Source organism: Nicotiana attenuata, chromosome 1 (genome assembly GCF_001879085.1).
Source record: "Nicotiana attenuata strain UT chromosome 1, NIATTr2, whole genome shotgun sequence".
NCBI lineage: Eukaryota > Viridiplantae > Streptophyta > Magnoliopsida > Solanales > Solanaceae > Nicotiana > Nicotiana attenuata.
Window position 1 is genome coordinate 58,542,680 of NC_031989.1, and position 22,753 is coordinate 58,565,432.

The 22,753-nt window shown below is 35.6% G+C and overlaps 1 long non-coding RNA gene across 2 annotated transcripts; it reads right to left on the reverse strand.

The window, feature by feature from the left end:
- LOC109227318 lies at positions 1,976-4,736 on the reverse strand. 2 transcript variants are annotated; one of them, XR_002068255.1, is made up of 4 exons: positions 4,510-4,736; positions 3,315-3,497; positions 3,144-3,214; positions 1,976-2,277 (listed from the first exon to the last, which is right to left on the reverse strand). It is a non-coding gene; the product is annotated as an uncharacterized LOC109227318 (long non-coding RNA). The 2 variants fall into 2 exon arrangements; XR_002068254.1 differs by having other exon boundaries at positions 3,144-3,497.

Genomic DNA, 22,753 nt, shown 5'->3' on the forward strand with positions numbered 1-22,753 from the left:
TTTTGGTCAACTTTTCGAGCGGAGTTGGGAACTTATATAATTTGAATTGTTACAAGTATTAGAGTGAATTTTTATTGGTTTGCCCGTTGTTTGAATAGTTTTGGGGCGTTGTGCATCAATTGGAGTCGTTGGAAGGGCTTGGAAGCCGGTTATGAAAATTTCGGAGCGAGGTGAGTCTCCTTTCTAACCTTGTAAGAGGGAATTATCCCATAGGTGAAATAATTAGTTATGTGCTCATATTTGTGGGGGCTACGTACGCACGAGGTGACGAGAGTCCGTACGTAGCTACTAATATGTGTAAGTCCGGGTAGTCTAGGACCCAAAAGCATGCTATACTTGGAATATCCGTGATCTTATTGACAGTTGAATTTTTTAAATCCTATCGAATTGGTAAATGAATTTCCAAGAGGATTAAACTTTATTTTCTTAAATCATTAAAAGAGAATTGGCTTTTATTTGGATAAATGTTGCCCGATAAATTCTTAATTTGCTGTTTGAGCATGTATTTCTATGTGTACCTGCGTCGCATGTATGATTCGCGAGCAGGGTGATTGTTTAGTTAAATTTGACCGCGTCACATGTATGATTCGCGAGCGGGGTAATAGATACATCTATGGTTCGCGCCGTTCGACCCTCGACAGTGCACATTTTATATTTATGTTGGATCGGGTCGTACGACCTCGGCATGAGTTGCGCATGCTTGTATTGCCTGCCTTGAGATTTATTGAGATTGATATCTGCTCTCCCCGACTTGAGATAATTGTTAATTAATGGATTATGAATTCGGAGACTTTTAATAAAAAGGAACTTTTACCTGTTTCGTGGCTCATTTGAATTTACTGTCGTTCTTAATAAATCTGTGATTCATCGCATGAATAATATTATTATTGGACTATTAGTAAGTGTCGATGTTGCCATCTCGTCTCTACTTCTTTGAGATTAGACGGGATACTTACTGAGTACACGTTGTTTTCGTACTCATGCTACACTTGCTATGTATTTTGTTGCACAGGTACAGGTATTATAGTGGCCTACTGCGCGTAGCAACATGGATGATACGTAGACTAGGTGAGCTGTATTTCTCGAGGCGACTGACAGCTAGTATAGTTTCTCTCTCTCAGCATTGTATTTACTTTCTGTCTAATTTGTGCTCCGGACAGTTACTGTATCTTTATTCGATTTCTTAGAAATTGCTCATGCATTTGTGATACCGGGTTCTGGGATGATTATGAAGTATTTTGTATTAACTGCTTAACATTCAATTGATTTGAAACGATTATCTTTTACTAAATTGGAAGGAAAGTCATAGTTTTCAAGAGTATTAAAACGAGAATTTAATTAAGTATTTTGGTTGGCTTGCCTGACAGTGGTGTCCGGCGCCATCACGACCCTTAGTGGAATTTGGGTCGTGACAACATGGTATCAGAGCACTAGGTTCCCTTAGGTCTCACGAGTCATGAGCAAGTCTAGTAGAGTCTCCCGGATCGGTACGGAGACGTCTGTACTTGTCTTCGGGAGGCTACAGGGCTGTTAGGAGCACTTCCCTTCTTGATTTCCTCATCGTGTGACTTGATTCCTTGAGGCTTATGCCCTTGTTTCCTTCCTACTCAATCTTACGCGACGCGAACCGCTTGTTATAAATCGAAAATTGAAGAATTGTAATGGTATCACAGATGTGGTGCGGGATGTTTCTCCCGGTATAATTGTGTGAACTATTGTCGTCGCCTTGCGGAAGGATTTTTCTATTGTCTCGGCTCGATAGTTGTGCTTCTAAGAGCTTGGAGGCTATGCACAGGTTGCTATGATGCTCGCGATGGGTTATCGCACAATATTGACTTGATGGTAGGAGACTTGCCTATGTGTTGGGGCGGTGAATGAGTTGAATCAGTGACTTTGAAGCCACGTTATTTGTGGATTGTAGCTTCGAAGTAAACTGCACAATAGAAGTTGTTAGAATACCTACAACATCTACTCATGAAAAGAAATTAACATATATGCAGTCGAAGTTAGACTATGAAGGTAAAAATAAACGTTGATTCTCTCCAACTTTGTACTCTTAGCTCTTTGTTTATTGAGCATCACATGTGACTAGTTCCGGTTAATTGGTAAAAACACACATTCAGACGCAAAAAAAATAAATTCAATTTTTGAAAAAATATAAAATAATAAGTAATGCACAAATAGTTAACTTTAGCTGAGAAGCAAAACCATATGTTGCATAATTTCTTTAACTGCTCGTGCAAGGGATGTTGCAGCCTCTCGATAATGCACAACTCACTGCAAGTACAAATGACAAAAATAAATGTCTGATCAAAATCTTATGGATACAATGATCTTCACATCAGTTTTCAATTGTACAAAATAAACATAGCTACTAATGGATAACACAAACTATTAAAATATTTAAGGCTTTCCATACATGTTAGATGCAATTCCAAATTTGGTTTTTCCCAAATCACAAAAATCACACTGCTACATCACCTCCCAACTTTGTAATTTAAAGAACCATCGATACTCCATCATTTCTTAATCTAATAAACTTGAATAGATATTTCTAAGCAAAAATATTGGTGCTCAAAATTATGTACTTAAAGTGAAAGATAGATGATATACTGTCAAATAGAAGGCTTACTAAATACTCGCAGTAGATATCATATCACTCCACGCTAAGAATCAAGAACTATGATTTCTATCACTTTGTATTCTTTGGATACTTCATTTTTTACAGATCACTCACAAGTTAATGCACAATATATATTTTATTCTTTCTTAAGAAAGCAAAAAGGCTTTCTAACCAAGGAGTAAAGAGTCCCACCTTGACTGATTTTAGGACTTTGAACACTAAAGAAAATCAAAAGTCTTAAGGTTATAGTAACCCCAATATAACTCACGATCAAAGAAATTAACACTTCTCAGGATATGAATGTCATCATATTTATATATCATCTTTTAATATTGACAAAAATAGGTCAGTTCAGGGCCTACGAATATTGTTCAAAAGTCCCATTTAAGTTGCAATTTCAAACAAAACCTATCGTGTCTCACTAAAAAATTTATTACTTAAGTATAAGCTAAAAAAGAAATGACAGCATGCTGCATGGAAACATAAGGCAGGACAAGGTGCCTATGGAAATAATTCATACCTAAGCAGTTCGGACCTCTTGAGCATAACTTGGTGAAATCGTGGTAACACTATTAGAAACACAATTGCACCCTGCAACAAGAAGAACCATATCCCCTGCATATTAAAAAAATTGAAAGGAAAGGAGCCACCCAAGATAAGTTATAACAACTTATCATTAGAATCTTGCTACCTTCACATCATTTATTCCATCACTTGCTTAATTGTCCTGCATTCTATCTGGCTTGTCGAATGATAAGCATCAAGACTGCAAGATATTTAACGCTAATGCTGGTGCAGTCCATTTCTATTGCCACAAAGAGATCCCAACAGAGTGGTTTCTTCATGAAATAATAGAATCTTGAATGTATAAAAACTAGTAGCAAAAGATATTTTCCAATTAGTTGTAGAAAAAAATTAACAAGGATTTATGAAAACATCAAGAACAAGGTGTTGATCCGTTTGCGAAAAATGTGAATGAACAACTATTAGATAGTTAAAAATGAAGAAGCCTCTTTCAGATTCATCTAACTGAATATTCATATAAAATAGTGCGGAACTAACTTTCGCCAGATAAATAGACCAGTTGAAGCTTTTACACTAGATAGAGTTCATCGACATCTATGCAGTGTATCGACCAATTATTTTTACACTAGCAGAACTACTAGAAACTACTGTAGTTTTCCAATATTGATGCTCTGCTAGATGCTACTGTACAAAGTAATACAAATGTGAATTATATAGATACTAAAATGTATGTTACTAAACATCACAATAGGCTATAATAATATCCACAAAGCACATTAACAAAGGCAATTTTTGGTAACTAAAATGTGCTCACGATAAGAAATTTAAATGCATACTTGAATTTGTATCTAGAGTGTGTGTCTGCAAAAGGTTTCAAGTGACATCTCCACGTTGAAAATCCAATTACCAAATTAAATCTTATTTTTCACAAGACCAAATTCACGAAATTACACCTTGAATTTCACCTTCTCTTTTTTATCGTTGCATCATAATATGGATAAATTTCGAGTTTGAAATATCAGTATAGATCCTAATGTAAAGTATATTGGACTAAACAAAGAAAGTTTAATTTCATAAGACTTACCGCAGAAGGAATAAAAAGTAGATAAGGTAGAAAGTACAATGTTAATTTTGACAAGTCATGAAACCCTAGCTCCTAGTGAGCGATCGAATGTATATTTGGCGCACGTCTAATCTGATCGACGTAACTAGAAATAAAAATCACACTAGGAACAAGTCAATAAGTTTGTTTACAAGCTCCAAATTCTATGCTTCAGAAAAAAAAGCCATCCAAAATGAAGAAAATCAAAGCTAGAAGTAAAAAAAAAGATAGACAGAGAGAGAGAGTAGAGAGATATTACCTGGTGATGGTGGCCGACAATAGTGCGAGATGATTTGGGTGCCGACGATAGAGAGAGAGATATATATGAGGGGTCTAATCAATTTTGTGCGTCTCTGTGGCAGAGATGATAGTTTTGCAATTTGGGGTGAATGTATCCATTCGGGAATATTTCACAGGGAAACAAATAAAGAGAAGATTAAAATCAACTTTAGGACTAATTTTTAGTGGCTATTACTTTGAATTGCTCGTAAAGAATCACTCTTTTCTGGCCAAAGTTAAATAGCCGCAAATATTTATGTTTGCATAATAAAGTAGCGGCAATTATTTAATTGCCACTAAAGGAATTTTTTCTTGTAGTGGCGCACTGCTGATCGACTAGTTTTACCGCAAATAAGCCTTTTAAAATTTACAGGGTGATTTTAGGAAGAGCGCGGACACTCATCAAGTGTCGCTATGGTATTAATACGCACGAGTGGAATATAATGCGGAGCATGCTTTATGCAAAAATAAAATAATACGTTGTCAAGTATTTTCACATGTTGAAAGCAATAAATGCAGTATTAACGAACGTAAAGACATAAAAGAAAGAAAAACCGGGAAGAAGTTAGTCCGCATAATGAAAGAATTGTAATAAAGCAAATAAAGGGGTAAGGACTGGGGAGAGACATGATATAGAAAAATTAAAAGGTTCGGAGCAAGTGAACATGATTAGGAAATAAGGGGGAATACAAGCTGTAATCAAATTAGGCGAAGAGTTGCATATGAATTCATATAAAAGGGAAATAGGGAAGAGGATGTGCATGTAGCAATAAAAAGGAAAAATAGGAGCGGGAGATTCATGTAACAACAAAATCAAAGACACGCTTATCAAAGAAGACTAATTCACAAAGATCAAGTTCATTTATGGTAAGAGCCTAAAAATATCTCAGCAGAGTTGCCATGCTGTCGCGCCCCTTTTTCTCGTGAAATCGGGCTTCGACGCGTGACAACTCTTTTAAGGAAGGGTTTTAAAAGAGAGAGTCGCCCTAACAGATTAAGGTGCGTTATGGCACCTATTTTGCAGATAACTCTGTTTAACCAGTTTGCGCCACCAAAGATCGGGTAAGGGCTCGAAATTACCTCGAAGAGAAGGTGTTAGGCACTCTTCGAGGTCCACAACTGTGGGTCCCGGCCGAACTCAATTATATGAATTAGTCTATATTATCAAAGATAAGAAAATAAAGGGATCTGGGGGTTCATTATTAAACACAAATAATTGATGAAAGACAAGGTAGGGGGTTCCTAAATTTTTTAGCCTAAAGGATCACCCCGTGCAACATAAATAATACTTCGTAACTCCCTCAAGATGGGGTGTTACTCATATTATTCAGCGGGCATAAGCTATCATCTCTTGGTGCCCAATTACTATCTTTAAGTTGTTTACCTGAAGCGCACTAGTCAATTCTAAGTCGTACCCTATGCGTGCACTACCCGTCCCATGCCTATGGTCCAGGAGGCGTTTTGGACCTCTATTTTGGATAGTTCTAGACCTGACTTAGGTTGCTTAAAATGAGAAAACGAGGCAACATACAAAACAAGTTGGACTTTACATAAAAAAAAAAAGCAGATAAGGGCTCAGATTAGCCTCCACACATTAGGCAGCAAATGCACGCAAATAGATTGGCGTATTAACAGTTCAGAATTTGGATCCTATAAACATGATTTCTATGTGATTCTGGATTTCAATCATACCGGTAGTTCGTGAAAGTAATTTCTAGGTGACTGTGTAGTTGCCTACTGATTTCGATTAGAAGCATTTAAACCCATGGCATGTGATCTAGGTAACTTATTCAACAGTTGACAACGACAACAACAAAGAATACTCAGAATTACTTAGTTGTCCCTATAGGCATGCTTTCTAGTGACATTCAGCAAGACACTATGTAGAGTCCAGTTTTAGTATTTGGCACAAATGATAATTATCCCTATAGGCATGAGTTCTACCTTCGGTGATTGAAACTGCTTATTAATTCCAAGAGATATGCATATTAACTAAGCGAGTATGACAATTAATTAAAACCTATAGACATGATTTATAAAGAAGCAGTTTTGAGTATGCTGCAAGTTGAACTTGGTTATTGCATTTCCTATAGGCATGGTATCTAATCATGCAATGGCAAACCTAAACATTTAAACAAGTATTCAGCAGAATATTTCTTGGCGTAAAGTAAAACCTATAGGCAGGTTATCTAACAATAATAATGGACACCTGTAGACATGTTATCTAACATATAATAGCAGAAAGACCTATAGGCATGTTATACAACATATAATAGCAGAAAGACCTATAGGCATGTTATCTACCCCTTTCATACAGAATGTTAAAGAAGCCCATCTCCCAATTTTATTATTGCCCCAAATGTATTTACAAATAATTATTACAGGATAGAATTGAATGAATAAATTACAAAGTATATAGACTATAGGAAGCCTGCAGCATGCCCAAATACACATGGACGGGCCAGGCCTTCAATTCACAATAACTCCAAAGCCCAATGTTCATAGTGACCAACAATGACTGATTCACCTTTGTTTCAAGGATAAATCATACCAAGCCCAATCCTCTAGTGTGTTAGAGTTCCCAAGGGCTTCACGAACCCTGGGCAGTGCCCACACTAGAGTAGAAAGATCAGAACCAATTCAAGGAAAACTATGGACCAAATCCTTGTGTGTCCGAGTTTACGAGGGTCTCATAAGAATCCTGAGCAGTGCTCACACCAAAAAGGACAAGGGATAGTACTTAGATTACTTTGGCTTTCAGCCAGCAAAGAATTAGGATTCAAAAGAGTACAAGATATGATTGGGAAGTACACTTAGGGATAGAATCACACATAGAACAGAGATCAACACTTTGAAACTGAGCAGACTTAACAAGTTTGAGAATTAACAAAGTCATAAACTGATAATGACCAACTCATGAGCATGCTTTCACAAAAGACAGTATAGAATTCAGATTAGGACAAATCATAGAAAAGGGGTTCATTGATCAATTAATGAGTCAAGAAGCATATTAGTTATCAGTAAGAACTAATAGCATGGTGAGCACAGAATCAGATAAATAACATGTTAAAATATTTAACAACAAACTAAGGTATACATGATGAACTAGTTTTTTAGGAAATGTATCAAACATACTTAATATTAAAAGACAGTCTTAAGTTACACATAATTAAGCAGGTTTTATCAATTAGTCTACCGAGTTAAACATGTCTAACACACATAGAGCAATGAGTCTAATAACAATAGCGCACTGAAGAAGCGACACAGTAGAGAAGTTTCAACAACTTACTAGTTCAGATGAAACAGAAAGAAGTTTAGCAATGCAGCAATGATCATCAACAACAGCAAACAATAGAAGATTTCTAGCCTTGGCTTCCAGCCGGCCAGGAATCAAAGCAAAATGATAACAGTATATAGTTTTAGTAGTGAGAAATACTCGAGTTCTTAGTATGTCTGAAGGGGAAAGGGGGTGGAGGGGTTTAAATAGCACGAGACTAGAGCCCACAAATAAGGTAATAATCAATCAAGGAAAGCACCTAACAGTTAACTAAGGAAAGAAAACTCAGAACCTTATTTAAGGTAAGCCAGAAGTAACAAGTGCATAGACGCATAAAACATATAGTCAGAGATTTTAACACAATAATCAGGGACTCAAACAGATTTGGGGAATCAAAGACTCCTAAGTTTTGGGGTAAGTGAAATTGGTCAACAATTAACGGCAAGAATCATAAAAACATATAGACAGAATCACTGAAGGAAAAAATGAAATAAAGAATCAAAAACCCTAATTTTTAGGGTAAGTAAAATTGACGGAAATAATCAAAGGCAAAGCTACAATAAAGATGCATAGCAACATTAAAGATTGAACCAGATTTGGTTCGATATTTAAGAATCAAAAAACCTAATTTTTAGTGTAAAAAATTAGTCAGAAATATCTACGAAAAATCATAATAGAGGTGCATATAGATAGAATCATGGAAACATAAAGAGAAATATTTAACGTAAAATAGAAAAACTATAACAGATCTTGAAAGATCTCAACCCTAGCTTTAGGGTAAATGAAGAATCGAGAAAATCTCAGAGACTCATACCATAAAGAGACGAAGAATGAACATAGATGGAAAGAAGTGAAGGTTCGAACCAGATTTGGTTCCAAGCAAGAGAGATCTACTTGACATGTTAGGCAAGTGATTATGTAATACCATAATCGGTTAACCAGTTAGGAGACGGCCAATAAGGTAAGGAAATCGTCAATGGATTCCATCTCTGAGTTGGAATCGAAAGGGAGTGGGATTACTGCGCTAGGGTTTCAGAAGAGGGGAAGAAGAGAGAGTTTGAGGGCGGCGGGGTTTAGGGAATGATGTATTAGGGTTAGAAATGGTTAATTAAAAGGGGAAGGGTGAACGGGGGTCGTTGATCTTGAAAGATCAACGGCCAGGATTAAAAAAGGGGGTTTGGGTCGGGTATAGGAATGGGTACCGGTTGGTTTATTGGGTCAGGGGTTATTTGGGCTAGGGTGTTAGATTTTGGGCCTGGGGTTGGTCCGAATTTAAATAAAAATGGGCCAGATTTTAAATACCCAATTTTAACAAATAAATAATTTATAAAAATAATAAGTGAATACCAAAAAATTCTTTGTGCACTAAAATAATTTAAAATAGTTATTTGACATTTTAAAAATATAAAAGATCATTTTCTGCATAAGTAATGTGATTATACACTAATATGGGCTATTATTGCAAAGATGTGCAATTTAGCCTAAAATACAAATGTAACTACAAAAAAATACACTAAAAATATTTAAACACTATGTTGGCAAAAATGGTGAATTTAGATTATTAAATTATCATAAAAATAATATGAAAGATAATTATTGAATATTTATACAATAAAAATACAAAAAATAAATTGATTTAAAGCCCTTAAAATTATAGAAAAATTCTGAAAAATACTTGTGCATGCTTGTAAATCCAATGATAGTGCATGTGCACTATTTGAAATTATATATGTATATTTAAAATATATGAGGAAAAAATTGGTGTCAACACCTCTTACTTGTTATTTTGCCCTTATATGCTTTAGTTGAAGTTACTGTCTTCCTAATTGTCTTGTTACCTCTTAATTGTTGAGGCCCTTCCATGGCTCCGTGCTTTATTTGCTACCTTCCTTAAATGTTTTGCTTGCACGTCTTAGTGGTCACGTGCTTTACTTGGCCTATTGTAGAAATGCAGGGTAAGGTTGCGTACAATAGACCCTTATGGTTCGGCACTTCTCCGGACCCCGCGCATAGCGAGAGCTTAGTGTACCGGGCTGCCCTTTTTATTTGTTGCATTCCCTTGATTATTACGTGGTTCTTTTATTTTTGTGTACTCATACCCTATGATTGTAGAAATTCTTGTGAATTGAGTATTGGATTATTGATGTTATTGATTTATTTATGGATCGGATTGCACGCCGCAACAGGTGGAATAAGGGAGGATTTATATTGATACGGTGGGATGGGGCTGCGCGCCGCAAGAGGTGAAATAAGGGTAGATTGATATGTTGAAATAAGAGAGAATTATGATATTGACTCTGATTATATGATGGGATCGGGTTGCGCGCCGCAACATATATATTTACTTATTATTATTGATATTTACATGGTGGAATAAGGGAGGATCATGTTGTACGGTGGGATCGGGTTGCGCGTCGCGACAGTTTATGTATTTTGTATTCCCTGTTTATTTTGTTGGCTTCGGTTCTTTCATACAAGAATTTGAGGATCGGTATTTCTAGTTTTTACTGGTTTTCGAGGATTGAGTTATTTTTATTAGTTTACTGATTTGCCGTCATTTCCTGTTTTCCTTTCCTATTACTATTATTTTGGTGAATCGATTTTCAACATGAATTTACTATGTTGTGTCATTATCTCAAACCCTGTTGAGTTGTTAGTAATATAACAGTTTTAAATAAAATAATTAATAATATACTTACCTTATGTGACTCTTAAGTTAAAACTCATCGTTTCATTCAGTATCTTGCTATTTTTAGTAGTCGTCATATTTCACTTTAATCGATTTCTTAAATTAATCTCCGTACCCTATCTGATGTTTCTACTTTACTTAAAAAGGAATTGCTATTATGTTTTAATTTATTAAATTCTATATTCAAATCAGTAGCTTATCCGATGCCTTATTTTATTTGAAATGTTATTCTCTTCACCCAAATATTTTCCAAAAATAAACTTATTTTCTCATTGATTTCCTGTTTGGTTCAGAAACTATAATTTTACTTTATTATATATGAATAGACCCCTCGAATATTATTTATTAGCATTTGACACGGGTACTATGTACCTGATAGTACGTGGATTTTACTGTGCGAAAGTGATATGGAAAATGTGGGAAGAAGGTGCCATGTGTGTAACGTTTGGAAGTTGTGATTTATGACCTGAGATTATGAGAAGTGGGATTGTTGAAATTTGTGTTTGAGGAATGATTTGATTGGCTGAGTTGTCATCGTTTTCCCTACTTGAACACATTCATACTTCATCTGTACCCCGACTATGCTGTTGCTTAATTACTTGATTATTTTTCGTTTCCATTTGTGTTCCCCTTATCTTCACTGTTGATTGTAATTTGAATTCTTTCTGCTGTTGGTCTTACATTGACGTTCTTTCTATTGTTAGCTTTAACTTATATCCTGCACAGATTTACATGTATGGTAGGTGTCTTGACCTGGCCTCGTCACTACTCTAGCGAGGTTAGGCTTGATACTTACTGGGTACCGCTGTGGTGTACTCATGCAACACTTCTGCACATTTTTGTGCAGATCCAGGTACTTATGACCGAGTTGGTTTGAGACTTATGTCTATGCTGCTTGGAGACTTCAAGGTATACCCGCTCGACGTTCGCAGGCCCCGAAATCACATTCTGTATGTACTTTATTTCCATTGTTTCCTATTATCCCCGAACAGTAATTTACTCATTATTTATAGATACTCTTAGAAAGCCTTATGACTTGTACTACCGATTTTGGGATATTGTGTCATGTTGAGATTGTTGGCTTATTATAGAAACTTCTGTTTTATGCCTAATAGTTATTGGGTTAAAAATCTATTATTTAATCAGCATATGTTAGGCTTATCTAGTCTTAAAGACTAGGTGCCATCACGACATCCTAAGGTGGAAAATTGGGGTCGTGACAAATCCACAAAAGAGATTTGATACTTACAAAATTTTAACTTGATTTCATCATTCATAAGTTCCAATAGAGAAATACTCCAGAAAAGAAGGATCGAGGAAAAAGAAAGTGCATAGAACAGAGAAGAGGTTTATGCGCCTCACCGGAGCCTTTAGTATCACCGAAACATTTCAGAAATAATTATATAACAAACCCCCGAGAAGAAAAAAGGCATGAATAATAATCTCACGATGGAACAAAAAGTCTACTTCACCATCTGATGAAACTTTAAAATTCAAGATTTATTGGCACAAATGAAAGTAAAAAAATTAAAGGTGGTCAAATGAATTAACCGGGCCATACAGATGAAAGTATAAAAAGTTGTTCAATCATGAAGTAAGTTGTACAGGCCTCAAGATGACTGAAATAATCATTGTTTGCACAAACTATAACTGCATCATCAGGTCTTATTGTCACGTGTTCATCATTTCTGTCTCCTAAAAGAAGTCCACAAGTGATCCAAAAAAGAAGGAACATCGAAAAAGAAAGTGCAAAAAACAGAGGAAATGTATATTTATGCACATTAAATTAATTGAATATAGTTAGTACATGTTACAAATACTTCATTTTGCTCAAATGATGACAACTAATTCATCTATCTACTATCTTTAGAATCCAAAGGCAAGTAAAATCAACAAACTGGGAAGAATAAGAAATTTAATCTATGAGAAAGTGACATACTTTAAAATTGAATGCCATTACTAACATTACAAATTTTTTTGGAAACTAAATTTTAGGATTATGGAAAATTAATGAATAAATGCAATAGAGAATAAGAACTTTAAAACTAAGTGAAACTAAAGGACGAATATATTACCCTCGCATCTTGTAAGATCAATTTTATGGAATATGGTATTTCAGGCTTGAAACGATCCAGAATTTTCCACAACTTTCAAATTCCATTGCCTCGAGTTGGTTGAAATTGTTGAATTTCATGAATTATTGTAACCATCTTTGCAAACTCAAAATAAGAAACCACATAATATAGTCAAATCAAGTTGGAGAATACTATTGTTAGCAGAGAATAGGGAATAAAGGGAAAGAAGAAACCACATAAAATATTATTTGCCATAGATAAGTTAGGATTGTTAACGAAGCCCACATTTTGGATCGTGGGGTTTTTTCTTCAGTTTTTTTGTACAAACTAGTAATCGTACCCGCGCGATGCGGGGATTGGTCAAATTTATTTTTGCACTCATGACATTCCCTATGAACAAAAATTACCAATAATGAACTAACAGGTGGTAATCATCTTATATTGAGAAGAAAAGAAAATTTAGTTGACAAAGTTTCAATCATAAGATAGTTGCTACCATATTATTTTTCTACGTTACTGCCCCAACGACTGCCTCGACTGAACAATATAAATATCTATCAACACTTGATACTCACCGAAAGGAACATAAGTGAAGTTAAAATTTTCATTTATAAAGTAATACACTACTGCAAGTATACTTTGGATGAATTCATATTTGTAACTACCTAAATATAGATAGATTCCTCATTAATTTTTGATTTGAAAAGAGGCAAAACAAATTGTAAAGTATTACTTTACATGAGGAGTATATATAATCCAGTAAAGAGCGTAAAGTAATCTGTCTCTTCATGTTTATCCTCTTTTAACACATTGGATATGTCGTTAAAGTTGCATTATTTGAAGGAATAAGTTACTATTATTCCTTTATGTTCTTTATCTAATACTCTTAAGAAAAAATCAAGAGTAAAATGACAGGTAATCTTGCAAACAAATAACAAAGTTTCATTAATTAACCAAATTACAAGTAGTTGTAGAGACGGTTCTCCCACTCAGCTTCAAATTTAAGAACATAAACCCAAAAAGGTTCACTTGGCCAAACCTCGTGATAAACTTCAGTTAAAATACTACCTAAAGGTTGTCCAAGTGAATCTACTAAAATTTCTAAGGCTTCCCAATCAGATAGTTTAATTTCGTCAATAGCATCAATTAGTGCATCTCGGGTAAACTGATAATTTCCAATATGTTCAGCTAGTGAAGCCCTAAGCTCTCTAAATTTCTTTTCTCTTTCCCTTCGTTCAGCCCTTCGATCCCTTAACTTATTTTGCCTCGGCCTTGGGACATTCCTGATGACTTCAGGCTCCGAGTCAGAATCATTATAGGAATAAGTCCTGCGACGGCGTACCCTTCTACGTTGTCCCCTTCCTTGACTTCGAGAACTCCCACTTCGAGTAATTCGAACTTGTCCTTGTTCAGCCATATCTGAAATAGGACAAAGGAAACAATAAGAATGGCTACAACCACTCAATGTGACAACATATATCACAATTACTTGTAGAAGGATATCAGTCCATATTGCAACAAAAAACAATAATTCCAATAGATCACATAAAATTTACTTANCATTGGGAAAAGTTGATCAGATGTTTCAACCACTGTTGTCTGTTGAGTAAATGTGAGCCTTAAGTTATGTTTTGTGGTTTTGAACTTCTCTTTATTTTGACAAACGATAAAGTTCGCCATAACATATAATCCATGCTCATTAAGTTGTGTTTTGAAAAGGTGCAGCACTGACTTGCCAATAGAAGCTTGTATCCGATCGCCCTTCAAAGAAATCACATGAAATACATATAGTTGAACTTACAACGAACAACTCAAATATATTTTTCTAAATATAAGTCAATGTGAAAATTCTTCGAGTTAATAAGTTGGAAAGAATTGCATTCGGATGTTACGTTCTGACAGTTGGCTATCTAACAGGTCCCTCTACCTTAACTGAATGGTTTAGTTTTGGCAAATTTGAAATTTGAAAATGATGGTAAATTTTTTAACTAAAAAGAACCTCAGTTTAAGCAGAAGTCAGGCAAATATGCAAATAGTGATAAAAGTTCATACCTTCATTATCTTAAGTAGTCGCTGGGATTGTTATATTATTTTCTTTTCCTTTTCCAACTTCTTTCTTTTATTAGGAGGTATTAAAAAATGGAAGGAGAACAGAGCTAATCCAGATTTGTAACTTAAAACAGAGAAGCAAAACAAATTAGTAAGACAAAAAACTGCCACTTGTTAGTATCTTCAAATCTTGTAGAACCAATTCAATCGTGAAAGTAGCGTTAATAAACGTATGAAGAATATAACAACAAATCCAGATTTTGCAACGTAAAAAAATAGAGAAGCAAAATGAATTAGCATGTAAAAAAAATTGATTTTTAATACCTTTTCATATCGGAGAACAACATTTTTGATATTTTTTCTTTTAGGTAATCAAAGAACTTGGTATTTTCAATATTGTTTCGATAAAAACAGGTAGAGATTCAAAAGAAGGCAGAAATAAGCAAAATAGCAAAAAAGTAAAGAGCATTCAAAGAGAGCACGGCTAAGAAAAAAAAACAGTGCAAGAAAAAAGAAAACCAACATATATTTATATATACTGTTGCAATGAATATATTGTAAGACAAAAAAGTGAATTGTTGTAGTATCTTGTAATCTTGTAGAACCAATCAAGAAAGTAGCTTTAAAAATGTGTGAAGAACATAACAACAATTCCAGATTTTGCAACTTGAAAACAGATACGTAAAATAAATTAGTAAGTAAAAAATTGATTTTTAATACCTTTTCATCTTGTAGAACCAATTCAATGGAGAAAGTAGTGTCTGGATTGTAACGATCTGGGACTTCCCAAAGACGAACAACCCGAACTTTCAACCTCCATTGCATTTTTGAAATTGTTATATCCTTGATGAAATCAGTGTGAGTAGCCATAATTTGCAGAATCCTTTTATTTTTTTGTTGAATTTCTGATATACGCCTGCCTTTGGTTTATGTATAGAGTATCAATGGAAGATATATAAGTTGGTATAGTCAGTTTTGAGCAGTTGAAGATGATTGCCGATCGTGTATAGGTTCAGATAGCGTAGGTTTAGATAAAATCTAAAAAACGTGTGTATTCACGTTCACATGTAGATACGGTTACTTCTTTATTTAAAAAAAAAAAATTTAAAAAAAGAAAAACCTAAAAGAAAAGAGAAAAACGTGATAGACTTAGTTGACAAAAGTAGTTATTGAATTATGTAGGATTCCCCAAAACAGAAGTCTAATAGGATGCTTGTAACGTAGTAATTCTTTAAAAATGGAATAATTGTCGGTTTTATGTGATTTTTTCCCCAATTAATATATTAGTTCCTATTTTTGTGGAGGTTTGTCCTAAAGGGCCAATTGTCTTATTTTCATGCTGTCACTTGTCAAAAAAAGGGGGCTTCTGCCTCTGCTTTTATTAATAGATAGATCTGCAAATCTAACTATTTAGGTAAATATTAATAACTTAAAAAAGGGCCTAATCCCAAAGTCAGAAGAAAAAAAAGTCCTAATTCCACCGTGAGAGAAATTAATTAATTCTTTTTAATTACCCCGATTTAATCAATAAATTTTAAAAATGCCAAACAACGTACGTGGGAGGAACTTTGAATTTTTTTTGTTTTAACTGGCAGACTTAATATGTTAGTCTTTTCTAAAATAATTTTAAAAACTCCAACTTTGTTGGAGACTTGTCCTAAATATTAACACTTGTTGAATTGTGGTTATGCCACTTGGTATCATTATATTTTTTTGTTTTTCCTTTTATATATAAACTAGTATCCGTACCCGTGCGTTGCGCGAAAAATATTAAATATAATTTTGATAAGAAAATATTATTCGTAAAATGCGGTAGACACAAAGGAACAAAATAAGGTGTGAGAAATTCCGAAGCTTCTTAATGAACAAAATAACTTTGGTTGAAAAACAGAATTATCTTCATTGCATTCTTACTTTGGTTCATCATAAAGGTAAAAGGCTTTGATAAGAAAAACGAAGAGCTATAACTTTACGCTAGTCATAAATGTTAGCAGAATTATTTTCATTGCATTTTCTCCATTTCCTTCAAACTTTGGTTACTCCCTTTCTAACTTTGGTTGAAAAACAGAATTATTTTTTGGTCTGCAATTGACTCAACACATAAGGCAACTCATGCTTTTATATAACACTATTTCAACCTAAATATTCAATAATTATAGAAATAGCTTGCTCTCCTCCATTGTTCTGTAATCCAAAAAGATAAGCATAGTGTTCATACATGGGCTGTTATTCACTAAAAAAACTTTCCTTAAGCTCGACAAAGGAATAATCAGTAGAATCAGCTTGGATTATGGACAGAAAGGGTGACGACAACATTCTTGAGGAACCGGCATCAGTTCCTACATTCTTCAACTCTTAGATTGGATTGAAAGCTACTTCACATGTTTTTCGGACCTCTTGACCTGGAACTGAAGATAAACTTCTTTGTAGAAGTGAAATATTTCGTTTATAAACCTATTGCAGCAAGACTAAGTAAAATAATAAGAAGAAAAAAAGAACTGTGAGGCGCTTACATTCCCTCTGCCATTAAGTCTTTTCACCCATGATATGACACTAACAGTACAAGCAATAAATTGAGGAGGCCTCATTAATGATAAATCACGGAATTAATCATATTTTTGCTGTCAAAGTAACAAAGAGCACAATCAAATAATGAAGTATCAAGAAATATCTAGCATCTAGCAGTAAGCTATTGAAAACCAGCAACATTAGGAAATTTATCATATTGAGTATGAGGATAAACATATTAGCTTTTTTATTTACCAAATTTATCTTGTCAAGTGGACCTCCAACAACATTAGGAGATAAATAATCCTTCGACTTCGATGGTAGAATTTTTACCTGAAGGAACAAAAGGGCTCATCATATTAGTATAATTTATCATAAGAAAATATTACTTGAAAAATACGATAGAAATAAAGGGGCATGAAAGAATTCTGATTTTGTTGTATTCATTGGCTCGTTATATATGTTGAAGTATTTTTTCTCTTCATAATATTTATGTACATAATCGACACTCGTTGTACGTTTCAAACAAACACAAAATAATTCAACTCAATAGTAGACTAAAACCTGCTTCAAATCACCTTTAATAAAATAGAAAGCACAGTAGTAACAAACTAATTTTGAAACCAACATCTTTTGAATTCCAGAAAATTAGTTAACACAAAGTATTGTATTGAAATTAATTAATAGAACCAAGTATTAACTCAATCCAAGCATGTAATGAAGATAATTTTCAAAAGAAGAAGCACGGCAGTTGCGTTCCGGGATTCCAACAATGGAAGAAACTTCCAAGCAAGCACATAATTTCAATTCTTACTTAGCAACTTGGAAACAGATAGTGATAACTTTCAAAAACTGGATTATCCTCTTAAACCAAAGGAGAAAGGCACATAACACATGCTGATCATTTCACAAAATAACTCAAATAGCAAAAACGACATAGAGCTATAAATTTAAACACACCTCATGTATTGACATGAAGTAAACAGAGGAGGAAAATCAATTCTTGCTATCACTATAAATTTTAAACCCATCATTTCATACAAACACAAAATAATTTATCAGCTGCAGTTTAATCTTTTTACTATAAGAGGAAAATCAATTCTTGCTATCACTATAAATTTTAAACCCATCGTTTCATACAAACACAAAATAATTTATCAGCTGCAGTTTAATCTTTTTACCATATAAGAAAGTAGATTAAAAAATGTGATGTAATAATATTGGAGACATGTCTTGACATAACAGCTTCTAGCATCATTGATGGAGTACTATATAAGAGAAAAAACCTAAATAAATGCAGCATAAATGGTGTTCCAAGGTAGAGCAACCAAACAAAAGGTAAGCAATAGTAAACATACCCAAGAAAGTTGTAAATGCGCATAACCAGCATATGCACCATATGCATATAGCGAAGGATCCTGGGTGGCTCCATACGCGTAGGCATCATAACCTTGTCCATAGGCATAATAAGCGTTCCATTGACTCGGATCAGCAGGCTGACTCCAAACACCAGCGTCCTGCAAGATAGCACCATATTGAGCAAATGCTAAACAATTACTAACTTCTGGAATATAAGCACTTCAAATCTATAGTTGATACCAGCATGCTGAATAACAGTTTGCATCTTGCATATACAAATATCACATAAATGTCGATAATGAATAGATCCATATATAGCACAGAAGATTTTATTATGTTTGTGGTAAATATTGACCTATCTTGAATGGACAACTTTTCCAGAGCCTGATACAAATTCGTCTATAGCTCCATTCAAGTGAGGCTGAATTTGATCCACAAGTTCACTCCATAAGGTTGCCGTAATCCTGTTCTTCCTATAAGTTTCACGGTAATCATTAATTAACAAAATAATATGAACAATTAAGCTGTAAAAGTATAGTTTGTATCAGTGAATAACTTACTGATCATCTTCGAGTGTAATATTGAGAAAGACATTATTGTTATCTCCTTGTTTGTGGGTCTTAACATCTTCATACGTCACAACCTGACCAATAACATCTACAAATATAAAAGTTAGTTAGACAATTTTGTAAATTGTGGTAATAATGGAAGAGAAGAATTACCGATTAGTTCTGCCTCATCAACATCATTCTGATTTGTTAGCTGATCAAAAGGACGAAAGTTGAAGATATTCATAGGAAATGAAGAATCAATTATTTCCTCAACTGTTGTCCTTTGTGTAAATGTCAGCCTCAACTTGTGTGTCGTATTCTTTATATTCAAGTTGTTTGGTCCGACAACAAAGTAGTTCATGCGATATAAGCCGAGTTCCTGTATCTTGGTCCGAAAAAACTTAATTACATACTTCCCAATCGAGGCCCGGATACGATCACCCTAAAAAAATAGTTTCACAATTAGGATGTATCATATTGCTAATAAATTGCATATATGTAGAAACAGAAACATAAATCGCACATAATCGTTTCATATGCGAGTCAAGTTTCGTTATGTACGTCCTAACCATCTTAATAACAAACTTGCGGATATTACATTAAACTATTGTTGTGTTATTTAGAAATGTCAAATGTCGCAGAATAGAAGATGTTGCACAAAAATTGGGCAGAGGACGCTATATTATTTGTCTATGATCGATATCCTTAATAATATCATTTCCCCCCGACAAAGTATTAACTGCTAGTTGGTATATATTGTAACAGAAGAGAAAATCCTCGTCCAAGATCTGGTGAAGTTAGCCAGTGAAATAGAAGATGCTGAAGAGGAAACAACAAAAGAGGAAAAAGCTCAAAAGTAAAACCAATACAACAGTAATAGAGTTGTAACGATCCGACCGGTCGTTTTGAGCTCACTTTGACCGCCAGTTCTCGGGCATGACTTGCCCCGTGCAATGTATTATGACTAATGTAGACCGTTGGTTTTGGTTTTCAGGAAAATCGGAATGAATTTGGAAGAACAGTCTCAGTTGAAAGCTTCGAATTTGAAAGGTTTGACTAAGGGTTGACTTATTTGTATATGAGCTCGGATCAGAATTTTTATGATTTGGTTAGCTTCGTTGGGTGATTTATGACTTAGGAGCGTGATCGGAATTGGTTTTGGAGGTCCGGTGTGGAATTAGGCTTGAATTGGCGAAGTTAGTATTTTGGCAATTTCCGGTTGATAGGTGAGATTTTGATCCGAGGGTCGTAATGGAATTCCGAGAGTTGCTGTAGCTTCGTTATGTGATTTGGGATGTGTGTGTAAAGTTTCAGGTCATTCGAAGGTGAATTGGTTGGGTTTTTGATCAAATGCGTGTTTCGGAAGTTTTAGAAGAACTTAGGCTTGAATTCGACGTAATTTGATGGTTTTGGTATTGTTTGAGGTGTTTTGGTGATTGGAACAAGTTTGGATGATGTTTTAGGATGTTTGGTGCTTTTGATTGAGGTCCCGGGGGCCTCGGGGTGATTTCAGATGGCTAATGGGAAGTTTGGTATGGAAAAAGATAGCAGAAATTGCAGCAGATGTTGCAGGGGTATTTTGGTCTTCGCGATCGCGAGCCTGGGGCCGCGATCGCATAGAAGGTTTTTGGCAGGTGAGGTGATTCCTCTTCGCGTTCACATTAGTGAGTCCGCGATCGCGGAATGTGACTTATTGGTTCTTCGCGCTCGCGGAGAAGCGTTCGCGTTCGCGTATTAGAAATTGAGGGGTCCAGTGCAGTATTCTACGCGTTCGCGGGTGTGGTACCGCGTTCGCGAAGGGTTATTTTGTGAGGCCGGAACTTTGTGCTTCGCGATCGCGAGCCTGGGGCCGCGATCGCATAGAAGGAATCGTCAGCTGGGCAGAAGGGTTTTTGAACATATTTCATCCGCGAGCCTAAGTCATTTTCCTCCATTGTTGAATATTTTTAGAGCTTCTTGGGAGCAATTGAAGAGGGATTCGAAGAGGATTGATTGGAGGTAAGTTCTATGAACTAAAAACGTGATTATTATGTGAAGATACCCTAGAAATTCATGGAAATTTAGCTAAAATTGGAAGAACTAGGGCTTGGGATTTTGAGATTTTAAATTGGGATTTGAAGGGTCATTTGAGCTCGGATTTGAGAGTTCTTGATATGCATAGACTCGTGGCGAGATAAGGAACCCGTTGATGTTAAAATTTCTGAGTTTCGAGAAGTGGGTCCGGGGCTCGAGTTTTGCTAATTTCGAGATTTGGATATATTTTTGATTGTTTTCGCTTGGGCTTTGTTCCCTTAGCATAATGTGACGTATTCGCTCTGGTTTTGGATAGATTCGACGTGCGTGGAGGCCGATTTGAGGGGCAAAGGCATCGCTAGCTAGAAATTTCGCCGGTTCGAGGTGAGTAATGATTGTAAATGATATCCTGAGGGTTTGAAACCCCGGATTGCTCATCGTAGTGCTATATTGAGGTGACTTGCACGCCGGATAGCGAGCGTGGGGTAGAGCACCTTTGGGGATTGTGACTTGGTCCGTCCTGATTGATGATTTTACTGTGTAATTGACTGAAACTTATTTGTTATCATCATGACTTGGGCTGATTGCCATATTTGGGCTGCGTGCCAGCTATTTGAACCCCTTCGGGGATGGTCGTTGATATTCCCTCACTGTTTTGAATTTATACTTGAACTCAGTCATGCATTTTTTTTCACTGTTTTCAAAACTCAGCCAAGTTTACTTGCTTTAACACTTGAAATGATATTTTCAATCATATTTTGGGCTGAGCATCATGTTTATTGTTGCCCGAGTGGCTTATGTGATTTTGTTGACTGAGTTAGGCCGAGGGCCTGTATTATGAGGATACTTTTGGATCGGGCTGCACGCTGCAGCAATATATATATACATACACGGATCGGGTTGCACGCCGCAGCAGTGTTATACTGATACTAGTATGAGGCCAAGGGCCTAGATTTGATACCACGAGATGGCTTGATATTGCGCTTGGGCCGTAAGGGGCCCCTCCCAGAGTCTGCATACCCCAGTGAGCGCCGTCGATGATAAATGGATCGGGCTGCACGCCGCAACGATATGTGGGTCGGGCTGCACGCCGCAGCGGTACTAGTACTGTTCTATGTGTTTACTTTATTTCATTGTCTGCCATTATCTGTTGTCTGTGCTACTTCATGCAATATCTACCTGATTGCTTGGCATTACTCGTTGAGTGAGTGTTATGCCCGAAGGGCGGATTTCTGTGCTTACTTGCACTAACTGTTTTGCATTTATTCGCATGACCGTTGAAAAAGTCATTTTCAAAAGAGGTTTGAACTGAGCTAAGATGTTTTCTAAAGATTTCACAGCTTCACTGTTTTTTCGCAAGGGGTTTTATACTGCTTCTATACAGCATGATGATTTGCCTTACGTGATTTCTTACTGCTCAGCTATTATTTACCTTTATTACTCACTGAGTTGGAGTACTCACCTTACTCCCTGCACATCGTGTGCAGATGCAGGTATTTATCCACCCGTTAGCGGGTTTTGGCTGATCAGAGGCAGAGTTATAGGAGTTAGCGAGGTGATTGCCAGCGTCCGCAGCACCGTTTTCCTCTCTTTTGTTCATTATTCCGATTTTGTATATTTTGACCTTCTAGTTGGATTTACACTCTAATAGATGCTCGTGATTTGTGACACCCCGATTAGGGCGGTGTTGGGTTGTACTTCCG